The sequence below is a fragment of the Rattus norvegicus genome, chromosome 14, assembly GCF_036323735.1.
Source record: "Rattus norvegicus strain BN/NHsdMcwi chromosome 14, GRCr8, whole genome shotgun sequence".
NCBI classification, from domain to species: Eukaryota; Metazoa; Chordata; class Mammalia; order Rodentia; family Muridae; genus Rattus; species Rattus norvegicus.
Genome location: NC_086032.1, coordinates 75626908 through 75650706, shown reverse-complemented (window position 1 = coordinate 75650706; position 23799 = coordinate 75626908). Strand labels below are relative to the sequence as shown.

The following is a 23799-nucleotide window of genomic DNA, read 5'->3' as shown; positions in this document are numbered from 1 at the left end:
TAAAAGAAGGTAAGCTTATGTATATCAGTAAGGCTCTGTCGGGGCTTCTCAGGAGACAGGCTCCTGTCAGCAAGCACTTCTTGGCATCAGCATTAGTGACTGGATTTAGTGGCTGCACATGGGATGCTTGCAGCTAACCATTGGACTGAGCAGGGGACCCTAATGGAGACGTTAGAGAAAGGACTTAAAGAGCTGAAGGGATTTGCATCCCCATAGAAGAACAACAACATAAACCAACCAGATAACCAGAGCTCTTAGGGACTAAACCACCAACCAAAGAGTACACTTGGAGAGACCCATGGCTCCAGCCACATATGTAGCAGAGGATGGCATTGCCTGGCATTAATAGGAGAAGCCCTTGGTCCTGTGAATGCCCATTTCCTCAGTGTAGGGGAATGCCAGGGTGTTGAGGTGGGAGTGGGTGTGTGGGATTTGGATCATCTTCATAGAAGCAGGGGAAGAGGGGATGGGAGAGGGAGGAAAGGGGATAACATTTGAAATGTAAATACATAAAATATCCAATAAAAAATAAATTTTAAAAAAGAAGGTAAGCTACTATTTGCAAGGGGCTAACATTTGCTGGAGGAATTGTCAGGGTCTGTAAAGTACAAGCACCCTAGAATTTCTTTTTTCTTTGTTTGTTTGTTTGTTTGTTTGTTTCTTTCTTTCTTTCTTTCCTTCTTTCTTTCTTCCAACTTTTATTTATATGAGTTCACTATAGTTATCATCAGACACACCAAAAGAGGGCATCAGGTCCTATTACAGAGGGTTGTCAGCTAGGAATTGAACTCAAAACCGCCAAAAGTGTAGTCAGTGCTCTTAACCAATGAACCATCTCCCACGCTAGCATTTCAAACCAGGAACTGAATTGCTGTAGAAAGTAAGACTCCCTGTTTTATCCATCTGTGCAATGGACACAAGTGGATGTCATTGGACTGCCATATTCTTGTTTCCTCCATTGACTTACCCGAAGGGCAAAAAAACCATCTCTCTGGAGGAGAGACAAGTAACCCTGACAAATATAAGCAAGTGTCAGCAGTTGGGAGCTGATCAGGCATGTGCTAGAATAGCAAAGCCACAGTTGCAGTTGGCACTGGCCACAAACACTCAAGGTGCTTCATTCATAGAAATGAAAAAAAACAACTTTGATCGAGTCCTTGCTAGAAAACAGTCCCCTGTGCTTTTGCTTCTGTCTCATGTGATTTAACCTCTGTAGTAAATTCTCACAAATACAAGGTGTAATAGTATTTCAAGTTTTCCTTTAAGGTACAGAGACTTAGTAACCACAAATGTCGGTCCATACTAAATTCCATGTAGACATAGGTTTCTGTGACAGAGACCCTGAGCCTCTGCTCTATCCACTTCCTCGGCATGCCTGATAGCGAGTCTCTTCTCTCATCCACAGAGAAATGGTTTTTGATTGAAAAATGTCTAAAGAAATATAAACAGGGAGATAGAAAGAAAAATGGGAGATATAAGTGGGAGGAACCTAGGAGTCCTGTCTAACGTCCCCATTAATCACATAACAGGGGAAGAAACAGTCCATTAATGAAATGTATGGCCTGCGTTTGGAAGGTATTGTAATTAATCACTCTCTAGGATAGTGGGCAAGACTATTTGAAGACCCAGCTTGTGCAGAGAAACATCCAAAAGCTTATTCCCATTCAGTCCATTTGGAACTCAGACAAGAAACTGCAGAAGGGCTTAGCACAGCCCTGGAGCAAATTAACTAATAGAAGGCCTCAGCCAGGAGGAGCTTGAGAAGAGAAAAGCAGACATGCATTTGACAGCAGCCTCGGAACTTTGCACGTTCAAAAAATACCAGAGCTATTTCCAGAAGCAGGATAATTGTGGTGACATTTGATCAATGTGGGAGGAAGTGATAGATCCTTCTTTCAAAGAGCCTGGGGAGACCACACCCTGACACAGGCCTTATTTCCCAACCTTTAAATGCTAAGAGAATGTGAGTCTGAGCAAATAGCCAAGATCCTACTGAGAAATTGAGCGACTGCATTACTGCAGAGAGCATGGAGAGTTTTCTCTGATGACAGAGTATTCCCTGAGCATTCAATGAATCTTTTACTTTTATCGTGGGGCTTCTAGTAAGAAAGTCAGAATGCAAACTTTGTCCTGACTTAATTGCATCTGAGGAGGGTGATGGCTGGAAGCAGCAGGAGAAAGAAGGAAGCTTAGACCATGCGAGCTTCGTCCAGCATCCAATGACCTGTCCATCTTCTCCTTCCACTGTTTTGCCTTTGGGCGACCCACTTCACAGGATAAGATGAGGGTAAAGAACCTATTTACTATTTTCATTTCCCTTCTCTTTTGTTTGTTATTTTTTGGGTTTTGGTTTCTGGTTTTTGTCACAAATACTCTGAGGAGAGGCATATATGCATCTCCTTGGTATCTTGACTACAAATCTTTGGAATAAAATTCAATGCTCCGAGTCTGAAATGGGCGGACATTTTCTTAGGACAGCTTAAGTAGATGGGGAAATGGGGCATGAGAATAAAGGCAAAGCTGACATGGGGTCCTGTGGGAAGAGCAATGGATTGAGTACCAGATCCAAGATTGTTCCCTCCTGTATGTCTGATATTCTCCTGCTAGAAATAGGGTACTTTGGGTTCTTCCAATCTAGTACTAAAGGAATGGATGGCTTCTTTGCAAGATTCAAATTACAGGTAACTTCTTAATTTTTTCTTGAGCCTTGCAGGATGGGTTTGATAAAGACTTCCTCTTCAGGCATGAGTGTTTCAAAGTGTCTCACTCTCTGCACAATGTCCATTCATGGGTCTGTGTGTAGTTACCATCTAGTGCTTCTCTGGTGGAGATGAACTGATCTAGGGTACAACAATTCCATCCAGGGTCATTTAATTGCTGTTTCTTTAGCACGATAACAGTATAGGTTTTCCCAGGGCCCATGACCTATCTTGTCTCAGGTTCTTGTCACTTAGCAGTGTCAAATGTGGGTACCATCCCACATAGAGGGCCTTAAGTTCAGTCAAAAGGTGGTTGGTTACTGTCAGGCCTTTCCGGTTTCAATAGTCTCTGCTGAAAAGTCCTGCGTTATTCTAGTGGGGCCTGACTATATGTGATTAGACCTTTCCCCCTGGCAGCTTTTAATATCCTGTTTTTCTTATTGTTGTTGATGTTGATGTTGCTATTGTTGTTGTCGTTGTTGATGCTGCTGCTGCTGTTATGGTTGTGTTCACAGTTTTGACTATTATGTGTCTTGGGAGTTTCTTCTCTGGTTTTAAATATCTGGTAATCTCTATGCCACTTGCACCTTGATAAACATTTCATTACCTTAGGAAAATTTTCTCCTACAATTTTGATGAATATATTTTCTATGCTTTTGACTTCAGTTTCTTCTCCTTCTTTTATAACTACTACTTATAGGGTTGGTCTTTTTATAGTGTTCCAGATTTTCTGATGGTTTTGCGCCTGTATTTATTTAGGTTTAATATTTCCTTTGACTGACTCATTCATCTCTTTCGCCTTGTCTGGGAGACCTGAGATTCTATCTATCTTCCACATATTTTCATCTGTGGGCAAGGCTGATCTCTGAGATTTTTGTTTGATTTCATTGGCTTTTCATTTTCTGTTTTATTACAATTTGTTTTTCCTTTAATAATTCTATTTCTTTGTTAAATTATATTTTAAATTTTAAATTTTGAATTTTTTATTTTTTCATTCCGTTGTTTATTTATTGTATTCATTATAGCATTTATTCATTTACTATTTAAGGTTGATAACTGTTATTTCAATTGCCTTTTTGAGCTGCATTTAAATTGATTCCTTCAGGGTCTATTATAATAAAATTCTGGTTTCTGGAGGAGGCTTATTGTCTTGATTGTTCACATTTGTGTTTTTGTACTGGCATCTAGGCAGCCACAGTTATGATGTTTGAGGTATTTCTTGGCATAGATACCTCCTGTGCTGGCTAGTCTTACATCAACTTCACATACAAACTAGAGTTATCTGAAAGGAGGGAACCTGGAATAAGAAAATGTCTCCATAAGATTCAGCTGTAATGCATTTTCTCAATCAGTGATCAATGAGAGAGGGCATAGCCCTTGGTACGTACTGTCATTCCTGGGCTGGTGGCTCTGGGTTCTATAACAAAACAAGCTGAGCAAGCCATGTGAAGCAAGTCTGTAAGCCACACCCTCCATGGCCTCTGTACCAACTCCTGCCTCCACTTCCTGGCCTGTGAGATTTCTTGTCCTGACTTCCTTCAATGACTGACAGTAATATGGAAGTCTAAGCCAAATAAACCCTTTCCTCCCTGACTCAGGTTTTAGTCATGGTGTTTCATCATAGCAATTGGAGCTGTAATTGAGACACCTGGTCTAGCCTTCGATGGCTGGGTGTATCATTCTTTTGTTGTGGTTTCCCCAAGCTAGGCCATAGCAAGTATAATAGCTATGGGGAACCTGAGTCTCACTCAAGTGGTTTTGGATCCCTGGTAGAAAGTGGTTCTGTACTATTAGTGAGGGGTCAAAAAGAAATGAAGAAGGACTAGAAAAAAAGGTTAAAAAATGGGTCCACCTGAAGAGGTCAACTCCCAAACTGATCGACTGTCTAAGAGGAAGTGTTGAGGTGGGCTGGCAGTAAGTGGTCTGGGACATGTCTGGAGATCTAGGAAGGAGGAAGAGAGCAGGTTACCTGTCAGCTACCTGGGTCTTAACAAAATGTGGATCCCTGGTAGAGAAAAGTTTTCAAAATGTTCCTTGACTTTTGTGAGTTGCTCTTCCAAGTACACAATGAAAATGTGGGTTTCATAGGAAAGAAAATTGGGTTTCTATTAAATTAACACCCATAATCACAAATATTGGTAATTTTGTTCTCCTAATTCTTCAAAAGTAGATTTTTGTGCATTTTCTTGCTTAATACTCTACAAACAGCTTAATGTTTTAATTTAATTTCATATTGTAACTATAATTCAATTTAAAATTGTTAATTAAGTACTTAATTTAATTTAAAAATTATAATTACTTTTGCAAGAATGCAATCTAAGATAGTTTTTGTTGAAAAATGTATAACAGAAAGAAAAATACATGCTCCTCTCTTAGGCAAAATTACAAAATAAGAAAATCAATGATCTAATACAGCAAATATTTTAATAGTTTAACTTTTCAAAGATAAATGTAGAATGCTTACCCACAAGTAAAGTCAAACATGTGATGTGACTATTTCTTTTGTTGCTGGATTTCTTTTCAACAGTTTTGAGCACCTGACTGGTCAATGACCCGAGATGGAGAAATCACTGATACCTAAATGTGGTCACCCAAGAAACCTGAGGCAGGGACTCCTAAAATGAATGTCTTTATGCTGTTCCACCAAGTGTCTACAATTACACTGTCGGACAATCACTCTTTGACATTCCTTTCTGAAATCTTTAGTATATCACCATTAACAGTCAGGTTTGGGGGCAGGATGACTCCATGATTAGGAGTATGTTATCATCCTGTCCTTTTTTATATATTGTGGATGGATCAACTTCCATGAGTCTCCATTACTATTTGTGTCTTTCTCCACCCCTTGTTTTCCTTGTGACAGCCTGTGCAGATTCCTGGGTACTATTCCTACTGGCTCGGTTGTCCTCTTCCTGCACATGCATTTGCTGTTATTGTGGAAATGTCATTTAGCACTTAGGGTGCTAAGTACCTGTTGATGATTTGTGAGGTACTTTAGGGAAAGGAAGACTAAAGAGTGCTTTACTTAGCTGGGTAACTCAGTGTTTCTCGTATGTCTAGATGTTGAATAATTTGTTGTACTTGAGTGTGAAAATCCATCAGAAGTTCTGCCTGCCTGTCTGTCTAGACAGGTTATCTGCTGTCAATACCTTAGTGTGGTCATGATTCCAGGTGTGTCATTAGAACCCTGTGAAGCCATGAGCACCTGCATCTAATTCCAAGTATCAGAACTAAGAGTCATGATGCTCAGAAAAGACTCATTCTGTTGATATGAACTGTCAAGTAATAGTGATATTGCATTCATTCATTCACTAATGTATCTAAATTTAGATATAAAATAAAGTTTTATTTCAGAAAGAATATAATCCCAGTCACCTCATTTTTTACATTTTGTTGTCACCTTGTTATAATGAAGTAATAGGATGAGTATAGGAAAATATCATCCTACATGTCTTTTTTCTATAGGATTCCCCATAGTCGTAGCACACAAGTTGACAGAGTTCAGTTGAACAGTCTTACTTGGGGTAACTAGCCAGGTTCAAAACAATTTTAATGTCTTAAATGTGTCATCCAAGTTCACCGAGAGAAATTCAAAGACCACCCACTATACATAGAGGGTAGGCAAAATGTCTGATTATCTGTGATACATTTGATTAGTCCACAAAGACATAAAACAAAATCCCCAAAACAGTGCTCTAGCAAAAGTATATTAGAAAAAAACATAACCAAAACAAACAAACAAACAAACAAATGCAAACATGACAAAAATGTTAGGCTTTTCAATCCCTCCAAGACATGAAGGCTGAGGGGCAGTGAGTTAGGAAAACTGTTTATCCAAAACCTGGAGAAGAAGAGGGATCCCATGTCTCATAGACACAAAGTAGCCAATGACAGTATCAGTGCTGAGAAATTGCTGTGAGACATGAACCCTGAAGTATGTTGTTGGGGTTCTTCCATTTACTCTCATAATTGTGAGGGATCATTCTCCTCCTCAACATGAAGAAACAGGGAATCTGAGTGCTTTTTTGGCTGAATAACAGCTAATGAGCAACAAGATGTTAAAACACAACCTTTTGCTACTCACTCACAACTGTGTGTAGGAAGGAGAATAATAGCAACTAACCAGAACCCCCAGAGCTTCCAGGGACAAAACCACCAATCAAGGAGCACACATGGAGGGACCCATGACTCCAGCCACATATGTAGCAGAGGATGGCATTGTCTGGCATCAATAGGCAGAGAAGCCCTTAGTCCTGTGAAGGCTTGATACCCCAGTGTAGGGGAATGCCAGGGTGGGAAGGTGGGAATTCGTGGGTGGGAGGGGGAGCATCCTCATAGAAGCCGGGGGAGAGGGGATGAGAGGGGGGAAACTGGGAAAGGGGATAGCATTTGAAATGTAATTACATAAAATATCCAATTAAAATAAAGGAAAAATGGGAAAAATAAAGGAATAACAATGGTTAAAAAGAAAACAAGGGTGTGTTCCTCATTCACAAGCTCTATGTGCTCACATGTGTCTGGAAAATGTAAAACAAACAAACAAACAAGCAAATAACCTAGAGCCCAAAACCCAGAATGATTTAAGAACCGATAGGACAGAAAAATGTCTACATAGGAAACCTGCAATGAACTGGCCATATTGACAATGTTTCTATTGTTAGATTTCTGGAAAAGTTATAATCGCAAACATATTTTATATAAATGACCCACTTGTTATTAGAATAAAAGAGCATTTTTTTACATTGCCTATCTATGCCTAAAAAATTGTGTGTGCTCCTGTTCTAGATGAATGTCTCTGGTATGCAAATTGTCTTGCTCTCTTGTGGATCCTGAGAACACGCAGATTATTCTATCTAATATGGAGGCATGTGTGATTATCTGCAAAGTGTTCCCAAGTGTCCAGTAAGCATGGTTTATAAGGCACCGTGTGAACAGAGCCGGGCGTGAGAAATGGCGAATGTCTGTCTCACAGGTTAACAAGGCTGTGTGGAGTCATCTTTCTGGACAGACTATTTGCCTTCCTGATATTCTCCTTTTATTATTAGAATTACAATAATAGCATGAAGCATTTTGAAATTTGGCCCCAAGACACCAAGATTGCTTGGAATTATGTGCAACATTTTGTTTGGTATACATAACTCACAAAAAAAATCACAGGTTCCCGTTGGAGAGGTTTGTGAAGTAATATGTGAGGTTAACCAAGTTCCAAGAAGATACACACACACACACACACACACACACACACACACACACACACACACGGGTGAGTGTACTTGTCCTTCAAAGCTTTCCTTGGGTCTTTACCTTGGAATTAAGCACAGTGAACTGGGATAGGAAAGGACCTTAAAGTTTGATCATTTTTATTCAAATGCCAGGCACATAGTACCCATTTATGTGACCTTGCAGAAGACAGTCAAAGCTCTTTTGTCTCAGTTGTGCCACCTGAAAAATGGGGGAAAAATGAAGAACTTGTATTGCTTGTGGGATTAAAGGATTTACTGAATGTAGTGGCTATTCCTGGTTGTCAACTTAACTATATCTGGAATGAACTTCAATCCAGAGTTGGAAGGCTCACCTTTGATCCTGATCTTGAAGCTGGGGGTTACAAGTTTCTGACCTGGATCTTTGTAGGGAGATCTTGAGGCAAAGTGGCTATGAATCCCCAGAGCTTAAGGCAAGGGGAATCTCTGAGTTCAAGGTCACCTGGGAGAAAGCAAGTCCCAGACCTAGGTATGGTGATACAGAGACACCTTCTTTAATCAGGGACACACCTTCTGCTGGAGATTTACAGAAGGACATTGGAAGAAGGAAGTCTCTCTTTTTTGCCTGCCTGCCTACCTTGTGGGACTGAGCCACAGATAGATCCTTGGACTTCCATTTCCAGCTGCTGCTGATCATTGTTGGACTACAGTCTGTAAGTTGTCAACTAATTCTCTTACTACATAGAGACTACCCATAAATTCTGTGAGTCTAGAGAACCGTGACTAAGACAAATTGGTACCAGCATAGTGGGATATTCCTGTGACAACTTGACTATGTTTTGGGGAGGACTGTGGAAGAACTTTGGAACTTTGAGCTAGAAGAGCTGTTGGGATGTTAAGAGGTTCTGTAGGAGCATGAAAGATAATGTTGAGAGCAATGCAGAAGATGGAGGCCTGGCTTGTAAAATTTCAGAGGGAAGATTTAAGACTCTTATCAGGGCTGTTGCTATTTTGATTGTGAAGATTCTGTGGTTTCAATTAGCTGGGGCTGAAGAATCAGCTGTGATTAACAAGATACCAGAACTACTAAAGTAAATCTTTGAGTTACTAGGACTATTGATGCTGGCCAGCTGGAGCTAAGAAATTAGTGGTGATTAAGAAGAGACCAGCATCATTGAGGTGAAATCTTCTGGGAAGTGTTTCTGAGAGGACAAAGAGGCTGTGTTCCAGATAGCCAAGGTTGTAGCTCATGCTGTGGCTGGACTTGGTAGTGTGTAAGAGTTACCCAGGTGGTACTGGTTTTGAAGGCATGAAGGGGTCATGAAGAGCAGCTGAGGCTGGGCACTGTGAGAGGCCATGGAAGGCCATTGGTGAAGGTGCACCCTCAGTTGCAATTGATGGCTCAGGACTGAAGGGGTCATGCAAAGGAATTGAGGCTTGGCACCATGAAGAGAGTCTGTGAGAGGCTATTGGTGAAGCCTAGTTTCAATGGAAGACAGCAGTGTTTTGGAGATGCCAGTACCATGAGATGACCACCAAGAGCAGCAGCAGTAGTGGAGTACAGGCAGCTGGAGCCTACAAGGTGTGTGCTACAAATGGCAGAGCTGGAGAAGTGACCCAAGACCTAGAAGATGGTAAGCAGATCCCAGATGTTGGACAGTTAGTTTGATTTTGACTTTGATTGTGACTGCACCCTGATATTTTTCCCTCTTGTAGAAAGAAGTATTTTAGTGTAGTCCACAGTTAAGAGACTTTGAATTTTAAAAGATACTGAATATTTTAAATGGATTGAACTTTTAATATATAAATACTGTGTGACTCTTAAAGTTATTTAGATCTTGGGGATGAATAAGAAAGTAGGGGCTGAGGCTTAATAGTGATGTGTTTGTGTGTCAAGTTGACAAGGGGTCAATTGTATTGGCTAGTTTTGTGTGTCAACTTGACATAAGCTGGAGTTACTACAGAAAAAGAAACCTCAATTGTGGAAACACCTTCATGAGATCCAGCTGTAAAGCATTTTCACAATTAGTGATCAATGGGGGAGGACCCAGCCCATTGTGGTGGTGCTGTCCCTTGGATGGTAGTCTTGGGTTCTATAAGAAAGCAAGCTGAGCAAGCCAGGGGAAGCAAGCCAGTAACTCATAACCCTCTATAGCCTCTGCATCAGCTCCTGCTCCCTGACCTGTTTGAATTCCAGTCCTGACTTCCTTTAGTGATGAACAGCAGTGTGGAAGTAAGCTGAAGAAATCCTTTCCTTCCCAACTTGCTTCTTGGTCATGATGCTTGTGCAGGAATAGAAACCCTGACTAAGACACTGAAGGAGATGTGTATCATCCTGATATCTCATAAACATGTCATCAGGAGCAACCATCATGCTTCATCAAACCGTGCATTGAAGAGTGCATTCTAAGAAGCACCTAGGAGTGATGGTTTTCATCATCAGACAACTTTAGGTGTACTTACATGCTGAACTGTGTCATCTGAATTCACAGGTCAAAATCTCAACCCAGGACTTGAGAATGCAGTTGGTTTTGAAGATGGAGTGATGTATAGGGAGCCATTCTGAGCTATACAGTCACAAAGGATGTGGGGAGCGGGTGTGGCGGCAGTGAGAGCTGCGCAGGCGCACCATGACACAAGATCAGGCCATGTGACGTGGACCTATGAACTGAGACTACGCAGTCTGGACTGAGGAGGCGGAGTTGAGGGAGGATATAAGGGAGTGTGCTCGGGGGGCTGGGAGGAGGAAAGAAATAAGAAAAGAGATTGCTGCTTGCATGCAGAAAAAGGTTCCTGAATAAACTGCTTTGAGAACAACGTCGTGGTGTCGCTCCTTTTCTGCGGGACGGAGACGGAGGCGACAGTGATGAAGTGACAATTTCTGATTTCTTTGAAGACTCAGTTGTGTCATGAGGCTGTCTTATGAGAGAATGTTTGGCTGAGACAGACACTTGAGAAGACAGAGACATGGTATTTGGAAAGAATATAAGTAGAACCCAACTGACAGTGAATGATGCTCTTGCATCAGTTTACCGTGGCAACGTTTTGCTGGCCTTTACTGACAACACTCTTAAAGTATTGGTTCACCTCGCAATACTTCGCTGGTCTTCGCTGATCTTCACTTCACAGAGAGAAGTGTGACTCTTATGCTGGCTGCCACTTGCTGCTTCCATAGACTAGTTCCAATTTGCCAGAGCCTCAGTTTCTTCTGGATAGAGCCATACTACTGGTTCCTGCTTGGTGCTTGTGGATTGGATTGAACTGCTGCTACTGATTGGTGTTTGGAATTACTCCAAAGAACTACTTCCAAACAGGTCCTCATGCCCCACTTCATCTGCCTTTGGTCAATGGGGGAGAAGGGAGGTTGAAGCATTTGAGACACCTTAGTAAAGTAGGTTTTGAAAAAAATCTAAGCCTGCAGGATGATTAGGGTATATGAGGACCTTAAATTGGGCCTAAATTTAAGATAATTGGTGTCTCCTAAGAAAAGGTTAGGAAAAAGAGATATGAGATACTTAGGCACTCAGGAAATGCCACTTCCACCCTAGAAGGCAAGGAGCAGTGTTGATCTGCAGCTCCACGATTTCACAATCCTGAGAAAAATAGTACATTATTTGATGGCCTACAGTTTGTGGTCCCCTGGAGGAAAACCAAACCTAAGACACCAAGATCTACAAAGTCATTTTTAATTATTTTCCTGGAAAAGTAAATGCGCTCATGTCGAGAAATATAAAACAAGAGTCCAGAGTCGCCTTGGAAATGAATGTGTTGCTTATTTTTGTCTTCTTCCTTAAAATAATTCTATAAAAAGACTAATAAGCATGCAGTAATTTTAAATTGGGCTTTTGTTCTTACATTTCCAGATGCTCCATACTCTGGAATATGAGCCCACGTTTCACTTAGCCTTTGCTCTTTTGTGGAATGCCATGTTATGAGCACAGTGTGTTTTTGTACTCAGCTTCTAATAGACATTTGGGTTTTGATCTGTCCTAAATGTATTGATAATGAACACCCCTGGGCAGGCTTTTAATAGCCTGCGCCATGGTCCTTGATTCTGTAGAGAAGTGGGTTTGGAAAATCACTAGAGAAAGCCAAGAATGTTCTTAAGAGATTATCAGAACTCATTCCTTTCTTCAGTGCAGGAACTCTCCCTGCCAACACAACAGTGTCATTTCTTCTCTTTTATATTGTGTTAGGTATGTACTTGTATGTCTTTCTGGTTTAAAAATTAATTTCCTAAACGATAATGAGGTTAAACCTATTTTCAATGTCTTACAGGCAGACATTTGAAATCTCCCTTTAATCAGACATATTCGCATGTTTTCTGTTTTCTGTTGTACTGCTTATGTTTCTTGGTGAGTAGGAGACCTTGGTAGATTCCTGAAGTATGCTCTTCATCAGTTATTCATTAGAATATGTTTTCCCTTTGTGGATCTAGTTTTTTCCTTCAGTTTTAAGTCAGGCTCCTTGGTGGTAGAAATGCTTAATGTTAGTGTATTTTGTTTTATCAATTCTGCTTCTCTCTGTATCACATTAAATAAATGATTATCTGTCCTGACCATATTAAGACATACTATCATATTGACAGTGCAGGCTTTTCTTCATCCTTCACATTAGGTTTTTGGAGATACTCAAGTTCTACCCTATCCACTCTCCGGAATACATCAACGTCTTCACTATGACTTGAATTAGCTACCGGGAGTAGAGGGGATATGATCATCATACAGACACTTGTGTTCTTTGTGAACAAGCACCGTGGGGCACAGAGTTGAAGGAAGCCAAGCTGGAGATGACCTACACCCTGAACCTAAATACAAGTCCCCTAACTAGGAGCACAGAAACCCCTGCATGACTGATAAGGATATATCATCATAATATGGCCCCAAATTTTAAGGTGATCTTTGATACATCATTATAGACATAGGCAAGGAATAGCCCCCCTGAGGCCAGCACTCTGTGAATGGTGACCTATTAAGAACCTGCATACTCCTAGCCTTCAAAATCACCAAAACTGCAATGTGCTTTCTAAAATGTCTGTTCTAGTATAGAAATGTAGGCTAAAATAGAAGCACTCAAAGGTATTTGAGTTCCAAGCCTTTTCTTGAACTTGCCTTGTCAGCTTTTACTACCTTGGTCATTCTGTGATGTTGGACATATCATTTTAAAGACACATTTTATTTTTAAAGGAAGTTAGGGCTTATACCACCACAAAAGCTAGCACTGGGGGCTTCATTTCATCCCTTCTGTCTACTTGTGCACATCACCTACTGTCGTTATCTGACCAGAGTGTTCCATTTGTTACAAATGATGAACCTAGGTGAATATATCATTTTTCCATCAAAGGCTACAGTTTCCTTTAGGGTACGGCTTGGTATTGGACTTTCCATGGGATTTAAAGAACGTTCCATTATAAGTACTGTGCCACTATACTTCATACAGACAGACTTTGGAGCCTTAACCTCTCTATCTCTCAAATGCCCTGGCCTCTGGCAATCACTTGTCTTTCTCTTGTCTCTATAGCCTTGATGTTGTTTGTGGATTATTCTGTTATTGTAATCATATATTACATAGCCTTATCGGATTTCTTTTTCTCATTTAGATAGATGCATTTAAATTTCTTCCGTATCTTTTCATGGCTTGATAGCTCATTTCTTTGCAGCATAGAATATTATTAGCTTTGTTTCTTAGAATTGTTATATGCATTCTTTATTCACCCAAACTATTGCTTCTCACTGTCTTTTTTATTTATTTCTAGGACACCATGATATATTCTCAGATTTCTATGATTTTATGAGAAGTCTGTGCTCAGAATAACTTTTCACTGTTTTCTATTGGGTAAGCATCAAAGTTTCGTTTACATGCCATGTCACCATTGATGATCCCACTACACTCATAGGCAGGATTTCTTCCTATTTTATGCACTTTTCATTTTGAACATCTTATTATATAAGTGGCATTTTATTTTGATTGCTTTGGCTTAAAGCTATTTCCCTATGGGAGCTATGTTTTATTTTTTTATTTAGTCATGACTCTTAGAGTGGAGACATTTTCCTTAGAGATGCTCAATATATATTCATGGACGAAATGTAGAGGAGGGGAGGGGCAATCAAATAACCTTTCTTGTTATCCTATTTGGAAAGGTATGCTTTTAAAAACTTACCAATTGACTCAGCACATCACTGTCTTATATTCTCTGTATTTTGTTCTACAAAGAAATTCCTGAACTATTAATAAGGTGATATCAATATAATATTAACAAACACCTATTTTTAAAAATTTCCCAAGTAATGCTTTTTTGGTTATCTGGAAAAGTAGGCAAAAGTAGAAGGCACAGAATCTTAAACCAAACTACTACTACTAGTACTACTACTAGTACTACTACTAGTACTACTACTACTACTACTTGTTCTTCTTCCTCTTACTCTCCTTCTCCCTCTCCCTCTCCCTTTTCTCCTCTTCTTCCTCCTCGTTCTTCGTCAAAATACCCTCAGTCTTATAAAGAAAAGCCAATTTTACAGAGAAATAAATGCACTAAGTTAGAGGGTCAGGACTTGATGGCAATGAGGGAACCCAGGAAGTGACACAAGCACAGAGTTGGAAGGACATACAACGAGAAGAGTCTGTGGATGAAGCCATGTGGTAGAAGTGGGTCTCCTGAGGTCCTGGGAAGCGTGACTTGAGGTTAAATGGTGTCATACCTGCTGCTGAATTTGAGGGTGTCAACAACCAAAATGAGAAGGGAGGTGGTACAAACCCCATGTACATTTTTCTCTGCATCTCATTCTTTGGTCTGACGAAAGTGAATTTGCCTGAAACTCTATGGAAGTCAGGGATATGGAAAGCAGGTGAGTTCTTCTGGTCACTGGATAAGATAAGGAACTAGAAGTGAAGACCTGACCAAGGACTTTAGCTCCATTTGATGCTTACTCTTCCAGGCACCTTGACGTTAATATTGGTGACTAAATTCATGTCTTATCCCCTGTTAGAGGCCATATGATATCTCTCTTCCTTCCCTAACAAAGCATCTCAAAATATATGTGGAATTAGTTTTCCAATGTCTCTTGGCCTGAACAGATATCATTCCCTAGGTTAGAGACCACATTCCTGTCTCTGGCACCCTAACTTCCTATGTCTTAGAAAGGTGTAGAAGTCATTCCCTATTGCTTTAATATCAGGATGAGTAAACTCCTCCCCTAGTCACTCAACTCCCCAGTCTCTCAGAACTCATACAGAGCTCATTTATCAGTCTCACATCCTGAGCAGAAATCACTACCCAGGTCAAAGCCACATTGCCTTTCTCCAGCACTTTAACTGTACATTCCTCAGTCCCATATGGAACCTGCTCCCCACAGCCTCAGTGGAGTTTGCTCTCAGGGTTATACATTCTATTTTCAGCCATCCATCATCCGAACACCCCATGTCATGGGACGTCATCCTCCAGAGTCCCCACCCATACCTGTTTCTGGAAGTCCAACCTTCCCCTCATATCATATGAGATTGCCCTCATGTTCCTGGGTCAGAGGTCATACTCTTATCACCCTTTATCATTCTACTCCTACCACCCTAGGCCAAGTGTGGTATGTCTTTTTCCTTCTTAGATCTGAGTTCACTAAATGCCCTGGAGCTGAACTACCAGATCTTCAATACCTGCTTCAAGTGCATGCCTGCCTTTGATGTCAGAGACCACACATCTGACACTCCTGGCAACCCACTCTTCTCTCTACCAACTCATGTAGAATGCTGAATCATTAGATCAGAAGCCACATAGTCCTTTCTTTGAGATAAGGTCACTCCAGCCATCACATTCAAGTATCAATATCCGATAACCCCTATATTTAATTTCAATTATTTTCTAGTTGACTTAAAACCAGCCACGTGGGATTAACAGCAAGCAGAGGTCCAATGGTCCTATAGGTGGGCCAAGAATTGACCCCAAAGGCAACAACCAATGAAAGATATGCGGGTTCCATTGTGAAAACACAGGCAACGCTGCATGGCAAAGCAATCAATTTCATCTAAATGCCACAAATCCCAAGCCAACTTCTAAATATTCATGTACTCATTGATAATTGCTACCCGCTGCCTATTCACACACACAAAAATCTTCTCATTTCAGTGAATAGCAGTGCGTGCAGAGACTCACAGTGCTGAGAATAAGTAATTATTAAATCCTCACCCATAAGCATGACATTTCTATCAGCCCCTGCCCCCAAGACTCAGGAAACACTGTGGACAAGGGGACAGAAAGAGTGTAACAGCAATATACAAGAAGATCTGAAATGTTGTCTCTGGACATGACACAGCCACTGCAGGCATGAACTCATAGCATCTGCACTAGGCATACATGTAACTGGTCCTAACAGTAATTATTCATGTTTGAGACAGAGGCACATAGGACTCTACACTCCCTAACTATTGACAGTTTTGGGGTGGTAGAGAAGGAGGTTTGATGAGGGTGGGAAGGAAATGAGAAAGGTGGGGTGACAGTTATTAGAATATACTACATCATATCCATGAATGAAATTGCCAAAGGATAAATTTATTTAATAAAATCAAAGACATTTTAAGCAGGAAAACTGGTGAATTTTACATGTTGATTAACAGCCATGAGTTCACCGATAGAGTCACTCAAACCCTTAGGTTCTCTTCACTGAAAAGTTTTACTTAAAAGTTACCTTTCTCCCAGATGCCAGGAAAGCAAGAGCCTCCCAGGACTTCATGGGGATGACATTAGCTGAAATGCCCCACAAAAGTGAGGGAGAACCTGTGGAGACCATATCCAGAGTTTAGGCATCCTCCCCCTCCCCTAGTTGAGGGATGGACCACCCACCAATCTCCAAAATTTTAACCCAGAATTGCTCCTGTGTAAAAGAAATACAGGGACAAAGAGTAGAGCAAAGACTGAAGGAAAGGCCATCCAGAGCCTGCCCCACCTGGGGATCCATCCCACATACAGTCACCAAACCCAGACAGTATTGCTGATGCTTGCTGACAGGAGCCTGACACACATGTCTCCTAAGAGGCTCTGCCAGATCCTGACCAATACAGATGCGGATGCTTGAGGTCAACCATCAAAGTGATTACAGGGATCTCAATGGAGGAGCTAGGGAAAGGACTGAAGGAGCTGAAGGGGCCTTATCTGGCATCAATGGGAGGAGAGGCCCTTGATTCTGTGAAAGCTTTTTGCCCCAGTGTAGAGGAATACTAGGGCGGTGAGGCTGGAGTGGGTGTGTGGGTGGGGGAGAACCCTGAACTGGAATAGAATAGGGGGTTTACAGAGGGGAAACATGGAAAAGGGATAACATTTGAAATGTAAATAAATAGAATATCTAGTTTAAAAGAGTTACCTTTCTGGCTGCTGGTGAGATGGCTCAGCAGGAGGACACACTTGGCCTCATGCCAAGTCCAATGACCTGTGTTGTATCCCTGAAAGCTCACATGGTAGAAGCCAAATGACTTCAGTAAGTTGTCTTCTGATCTTCATACATATGCTGCTGCTACGTGCGCATGTGCACACATGCACACACGCACACATGCACACACACACACACACACACACACACACACACACACACACCACTGAATTCCTCAGGTAAATAGAATGCCATTAGTATTTACTAGCCCTAAATCCTTCCACTTTTGCAAACTAGGATTTACGAAGAATTTGCCATTTGTCACTAAGTAGCCATGCATCTTTCCATACATATGGACACAGTATAGTGCTCCTTCAGTTTTGGGCACAGCGAAATGTGTGAGATGCTCCCCTTGCCCTGGGTTTACAACTTGTGCTTTCTTTGTTTTTCAGCATTTCAGAAGGTGTATCCATTTTACACATCTCTTTGAAGAACTTGCAACAACAGTTAGTCAAACAGTGAAAAACTTTAAAGATGCTAATACTGTGGTGCGATTTGAAAATATGAGTTATTCATAAGAAAAATGCTAAAATATTAAAAAGAATTAGAGTGAAGGGGTACACTATTGCATTTATTCTTGGTAAACATCCATGCCACTGTATCTTTTTGAAGTATGTGTCTGTGTTAATTTGAAAATAAAAATAAAATTCAATTAAGAGATGGATCTGAGAAGTACATCCCTTATAGGTTGTTGTTAAAAAAATGCGATAAGCTACATCATGAGCAAGCGGGTATCATAACATAGGAATTCAATAAACGATAGTCATTTTATCTGCAATTTTTTACAGAGTATCATTATAAAAACATTAATGCATTCCCAAATATAATGAGAACATTTCACCTCCCAAACACATTATATGCTGTTCATTTATCTTTGTTGTTTTATTTCACTACAGACATAATTTTACATAGCAGAAAAAATAACACGTGGGTGTGCTTATACTTATGAGCACTGGATCAACTAAAAGTCTTGTGTTTCTTTAACTATAATTAGTAATTTATATTCCATTTGATCGGGGTCACGCCTTTTTGAAAATATAGTAGTTTTAATTAATATGTGGTAATTGGACATGTTTATAGAACAGTATGATATTGGAATGATTGTGTGACGCCTGCATCTGGGGAATTTCTAGAGCTGTCTGCTGGATCATACGTCATTCCTTTGTGTCGGGAACATTACACAACCGATCTATTTCCCATTTTGAATATTCAATTAATTGTTATCAGTCATCATTATCATACTGTCAGTGATGCAACTGTTCCATTTTTGTTGTTGTTAGTATATAAATGGAATTTCAATGGCATTTAAAAGTATACAGTAATTTGACACTGGAATACTTTTCTTCACTTAAATTCAGAGAAGTGTGGTTGTTGTGGGTTTGTATTCCCCCCCCCCCCGAAATCATTCCCATATTAGTTTCCAAAGTCCCTTTGTCAATTTACATTGCAAAAAGTTTCTGAGTGCACTGACCCCAGCAAAGGCAATAGCAGCATGCCCCATGGTGAGCATTTTAATTTCATGGTAAATTCAGGAATCTGATAAAGATTATTTGTTATTTTTAATCCAGAAAACTGAACAACATAGCTCAATGAGCAACATTATTTATTATTGCTATTATTCAGACCTATGTTTCTCTTGGAAATCAGTAGCTGAAAAAACGCACATATTTCTGTGACTTTTAGCTAAGGACCACAGTTCTCTTCCCTTACTCAAAATTCTGACTCTCTCAATAGGAAGCTCCAAGCTCCAATTTGCACAAAGGAAGAATATAGTACATTGTTTTTCTACTGTCCTCTTGTTTTCCATAAGTTTTGGTTTGGGTTGGGTCCTGAATGACCTCTCATGGGCCTTTGTTTACATCACATCATATTCTTTCTATACCATATTAGCAACCTATCACTCAAATTATCACTATCTTTTGATAATTTCTGCATTTACAAAAAAGGCTTTCCTTCAGTCTCATTACAGGAGAACCCAACACTATTTTTTTTAAATGTGCTTTGACAAAAAAGATAGTAAAAGTATGAATTATTCAAGTCATTTTGAAAGGCCAATAAAATCTTGATATCAAAGCTGGAAGAAGATTATAAAAATGAAAATTACACACCAATCTCCTACCAACATAAATGCAAAATTGCAAAGAAATTATTAGCCATTTGGGCCTCACAGAATGTATGATGTAACACTAATGCCTCACTAAAGTATATGAATGATTGACGAATAAATATCAAAATATAAAACCAATTGTATGGTTATCCAAACCATTAAAAACAAAACAAAAGCAATGCAAAAATGCAGCAATTATGTTTTTATCTTAATAGAGATAAACTGTGTTTAATAAGCTTCATGTGCATTTGTAGCTAACAGACAAAACAGAACATTTTAACAATATAATGTACAATACCTTTTTAAATAACTAAGTATATCCAACATATTTAACATACTTTATAGTGAATTTTAAAAGTTTGCTTCTGCAATCAGGAATGTAATAAGATGTAGACATTCCATCATAGAATCTCTTCAATGTTTTTACTGGAAGTCCTAGCTAATGCAATAATAAAATGCACATAAATATACTATTGAACATTGTTAACAAAGAGACAAATTGATGACCTGCCCTGACTATATCTGCCAGGGCTACCTGAAATAAAGACAACCAAGCTCCTGTACTGGCCAAAGCTACAGAGGCAGCCAGGAGAAAGTCATCCAAGCACCTGTTGTTAGTGTCACTATGGTGGATAAGTGTGTGATGGACAGATGGAAACGATAGAATTAACAGTAGAGAGATGGAAAAAGGGGAGAAATTAAGAGATTTGTATATTGTGGGAAAAGGTGGGACTGGAGAGTAGATGGCAGCAGTGAGGAACAGGTAGATGTTGGGAGGTCATGGTAAGGTCCTGGCTCAGGCTGCTACCAAGGTCTAGGTCCAGGTCCATAGTCCTGCCTCATCTAGTGTCTGTATTGATGTCTGTAGCCTGAGTTACCATCAAAGGCCAAGAAGGTATCTGTGGTCTAGGATGCCATGATCTGGGCTGCCATAGTCTGGGCTGCCAACAGAGACCATGGGTATAAGGGTGGTACTGCTGAAAGGGAACACACTGATCTGCTTGACTGCTGCCTGAGGCTATGTGGGCTTACGAGCCAAGGCTGCTGCTGGCTATGACTGTCTCTGTGGTTCTATGGCATCTGGGGCCTGTGTTGATGTACCAGGTCTGTGTTATCAGCAGTCTGCCATGAGGTGACTTGGGAGAGGCAGAGGTGCCCGCCACTACCCTTCCCCTACTGCAGCACATGGTAGAATGGGACCTGAACCTGGCCTTGGCAGCATAGTAGAGCTGACACTGGTGGTAAAGATGGTAAGCCAGCCATGAGGACATCAGAGCAAGAGAGATGACCCTGACCCTTGCTGACTGACTGTGGTAGTTTGAATAACCTTGGCCCGTGGAAAGTGGTACTATCAGGAAGTGTGGCCTTCTTGGAGGAAGTTTGTCACTGTGTAGCCAGGCTTTGAGGCCTCCTGTGCTCAACCTCAGCCTAGTGCAGATGAGAGCCTCCTCTCTTCTATCTAAGAAGACACTTTCCTTCTGGCTGACTTCAGATCAAGATGTAAAACTTTAAGCTCCTCCAGCACCATCTTCCATATTCCTACTCAGATGGCCCATTAACCCCCACTTAAAACATTCCACTGCTTTTCACATCCAAAGTCCCCAAATCTACATTCCTTAGGACTGCCCTAGCAATACCCCAGTCCAACTTCAGTCTTAGTTAGGGTTTCCATTGCTATGAACAGACACCATGACCAAGGCAACTCTTATAAAGAACAACATTTAATTGGGGCTGGCTTAGAGGTTCAGAGGTTCAGTCCATTATGTCTGGAAGCGTGGCAGTCTGCTGGGAGACACGCTGCTGGAGGACTCGGAGAATTCTATATCTTGATCAAAGGCAGCCAGGAGGAGGCTCTCTTCCACACTGGGCAGAGTGTGAACATAGGAGACCTCAAAGCCCACACTTCATGACAGTGCCACTTTCCATAGGCCAAACACATTCAAATTATTGTACTGTAATATTGGGCGAGCTAGCCAGAGTGCCTGAGAGCTTTCCCTGATAGTGAGGGCCAGGAGAGCTGGTGGGATGACTAACTCAGCTACCTCCTGTTGCTTTTACCAGTTAATAGTGCTCAAATCATCCTGGCAGCTATAGCACATTCCTCACTACCCACCCCAGTGTTCTGGGTTTCCAAATAAAACACACACACACACACACACACACACACACACACACACGCACACAAAACACACACAGCCTTGTATTTTAATATGCCTTAAACAGCTCAATGGCTAAGCAACTCCCAAACGTCCACATGGCTAATATCTCCCCTCCGATATACCTGAGTTATTACTTACTAAAATCTATAGTCCATCATTGTCGCACTAGACCTGAGGGGTGGAGGTGGCAGGGCTTTGGGGCCTCTAATCCCCAGCTCTTACATGATTGTTATGTTCTCTCTTCTGCAGCTCTCAGGCTTGTCAGATGTCGCGCGCCTAACGTCTCGCCGGCAAGAATGACGCGCGGACACCAGGATCCTTCTGCAATAAAGTGTTTATTGCATCTTGAAGAGGAGAGAGTGAGCCCCAGAATGGCACTGCTTTAATACATCCTAATGTGGCGTGTCCACGCCTGATTGGTCGCTTACCCATGATATCATTGGCACGCCCCGGGGTGGGCAAAGACTTGGCGTGAACACGCTCTTGCACATGCGCACACAGCTAGTTTCCTGGAAGGAAGTCAGGCTGGTGCAGCAGAAGCCAGCGCCATCTTGTAATGGCGAATGCTATCACGGCTTTCCACAGTCAGATGCTCTTTTCCCAGCATGGCAGCTCTATCCTCCTCCAACCCCTTCATCCTTTGCCTGGAAATCCTAAAAGCCCTGTATCTGTCTCTCTACCCAGCCCTTGACCTCTCGCAACTTTATTTACCCATCAAAACCAACCGGTGGCAGGTACCCTCAGCAGCTTAGGTGAGGAATCTCATGCCGTTTGGGGGATCCAATTAACACAATACAAACATTAGATCAAATCTACAACAGCCTCCCAGAGCCAGATCCAGGGCATTGAGTTGGCGGTTCTCAACATCTCCCCCATCTATGAGCTGCTGGAATGTGTGAAGGCACTGGTCCTAACAGATCCAGAATAGGTAGTGCGGCAGAAGCCAGAGGTCTGGAAGCAGACCAATGATTTACTGCAATGAACATTTGTAAGTAAAGATGTGTAGAGAAAAGGTAAACTGTGTGACATAGTACAGCTTCTATGACAAAATGATTTTTATTCTCCCTTATTTTATTTCCTTTAGTAGGGGAAGGTTGCAAGGGTAGAGAGTAAATATGAAAGGGCAGGGAGATAAATGGGAGTAGGGTACATGAAGTAAAATTCACAGAGTCAATGAAAAGTTAAAAAATAAAGAAAAAACTGCCATTTTTTGAAGCAAACATGTCTGAATGAATATTATCCAGAAAAAAATATGAACTATTTAACAGGATTTATAAGTACATTCAACAAACTCTGCCTAGAAGGTAATGAAATTAAAGATAAAAGCCATAATTAATAGGAATATCTAAACCGTATACATAATATGTCAGATTTTTCCTGCTCTCAACTTTCAATCCATCTGTTTCAGCATGTATATTGACTCTACAAGTCACAATTCAGATTTTTCTTTTGATTTCTTAATTATCAGTCTTCATTGGCAACTTGCGTGGATTTAGAATCCCCTAGGAGACATTTCTCTGGGGACGTTTGCATAAGGGTAGAGCTGAAGAAGGATAAGACCCACTCTGTATGATCACGGCGAGCCACGCGCCCGGCGGTGATAAGACCCACTCTGAATGTAGTTGGCTGCTAGGAACCCATGAGCTGGGGTAAGGGTCTTGGACTTCAGCAGGCAGCAGCCTTTTGACCTGGTGAGCTATTAGCAAGTCGGTGCTGCACACGCCAGCCATCAAGCCAAGTAAGTCACCTGTATCTAAGCTTCTGCCACCATGGAGAACTATATCACCTCAAACCATGAGCCAAAATAAATGTCTCTACTTGTTTCATTTGTTTGTTTATTTGGGTGATTGGTTGGTTGTTTTTCGGTCTGGTTGTTTGCTCATACTGAAAAGTAAGCAGAGTTAAGTCCTGCCTTACATTGTCATCTATGTCCTGGGCCTTTGGCTTTTTAAGAAATCCTCTTCCAAAGGAATTCAGATCCTTTCTCAACTTGATTCTTTGGCCCAAATTCAAGATGTGACTTAAAAAACGAAGGGTTTATTTCAACTCACCTAGGGAACGTAGTTAACCGTGGTAGGAAGGCATACCATGAGAGCGAGGAGGTGTACTCAGCATGCTGCAGAGGACCAGAATGCACTCTGGAGTCCGGAAGTTCAGTCAGGCTCTGCCAATCAGAGCCTGCTCTTCCATGATTCTTCCTCCAGCTTCCCTCCATGTCTG

General features: G+C 41.1%; 2 long non-coding RNA genes across 5 annotated transcripts in view; one reads left to right on the top strand and one right to left on the bottom strand.

The window, feature by feature from the left end:
* Positions 1 to 21920, bottom strand: part of LOC120096629 (uncharacterized) — a 33797-nt gene extending 11877 nt beyond the window's left edge. Inside the window, exon 1 of one of the 3 annotated variants that reach the window (XR_010057557.1) lies at positions 21802 to 21920. This is a non-coding gene — a long non-coding RNA (uncharacterized LOC120096629). Of the gene's footprint in view, positions 1 to 21717 lie in introns of all 3 variants that reach the window. The other 2 variants (XR_010057558.1, XR_005493319.2) reach the window with 2 other exon arrangements.
* LOC102547538 (uncharacterized) lies at positions 1766 to 21966 on the top strand. Of its 2 annotated transcripts, none has more exons than XR_359591.4 (3): positions 1766 to 2287; positions 13656 to 13735; positions 21829 to 21966. It is a non-coding gene; the product is annotated as an uncharacterized LOC102547538 (long non-coding RNA). The 2 variants fall into 2 exon arrangements; XR_359592.4 differs by lacking the exon at positions 21829 to 21966 and adding an exon at positions 17706 to 17820.
* The last annotated feature ends 1833 nt before the right edge of the window (positions 21967 to 23799 follow it).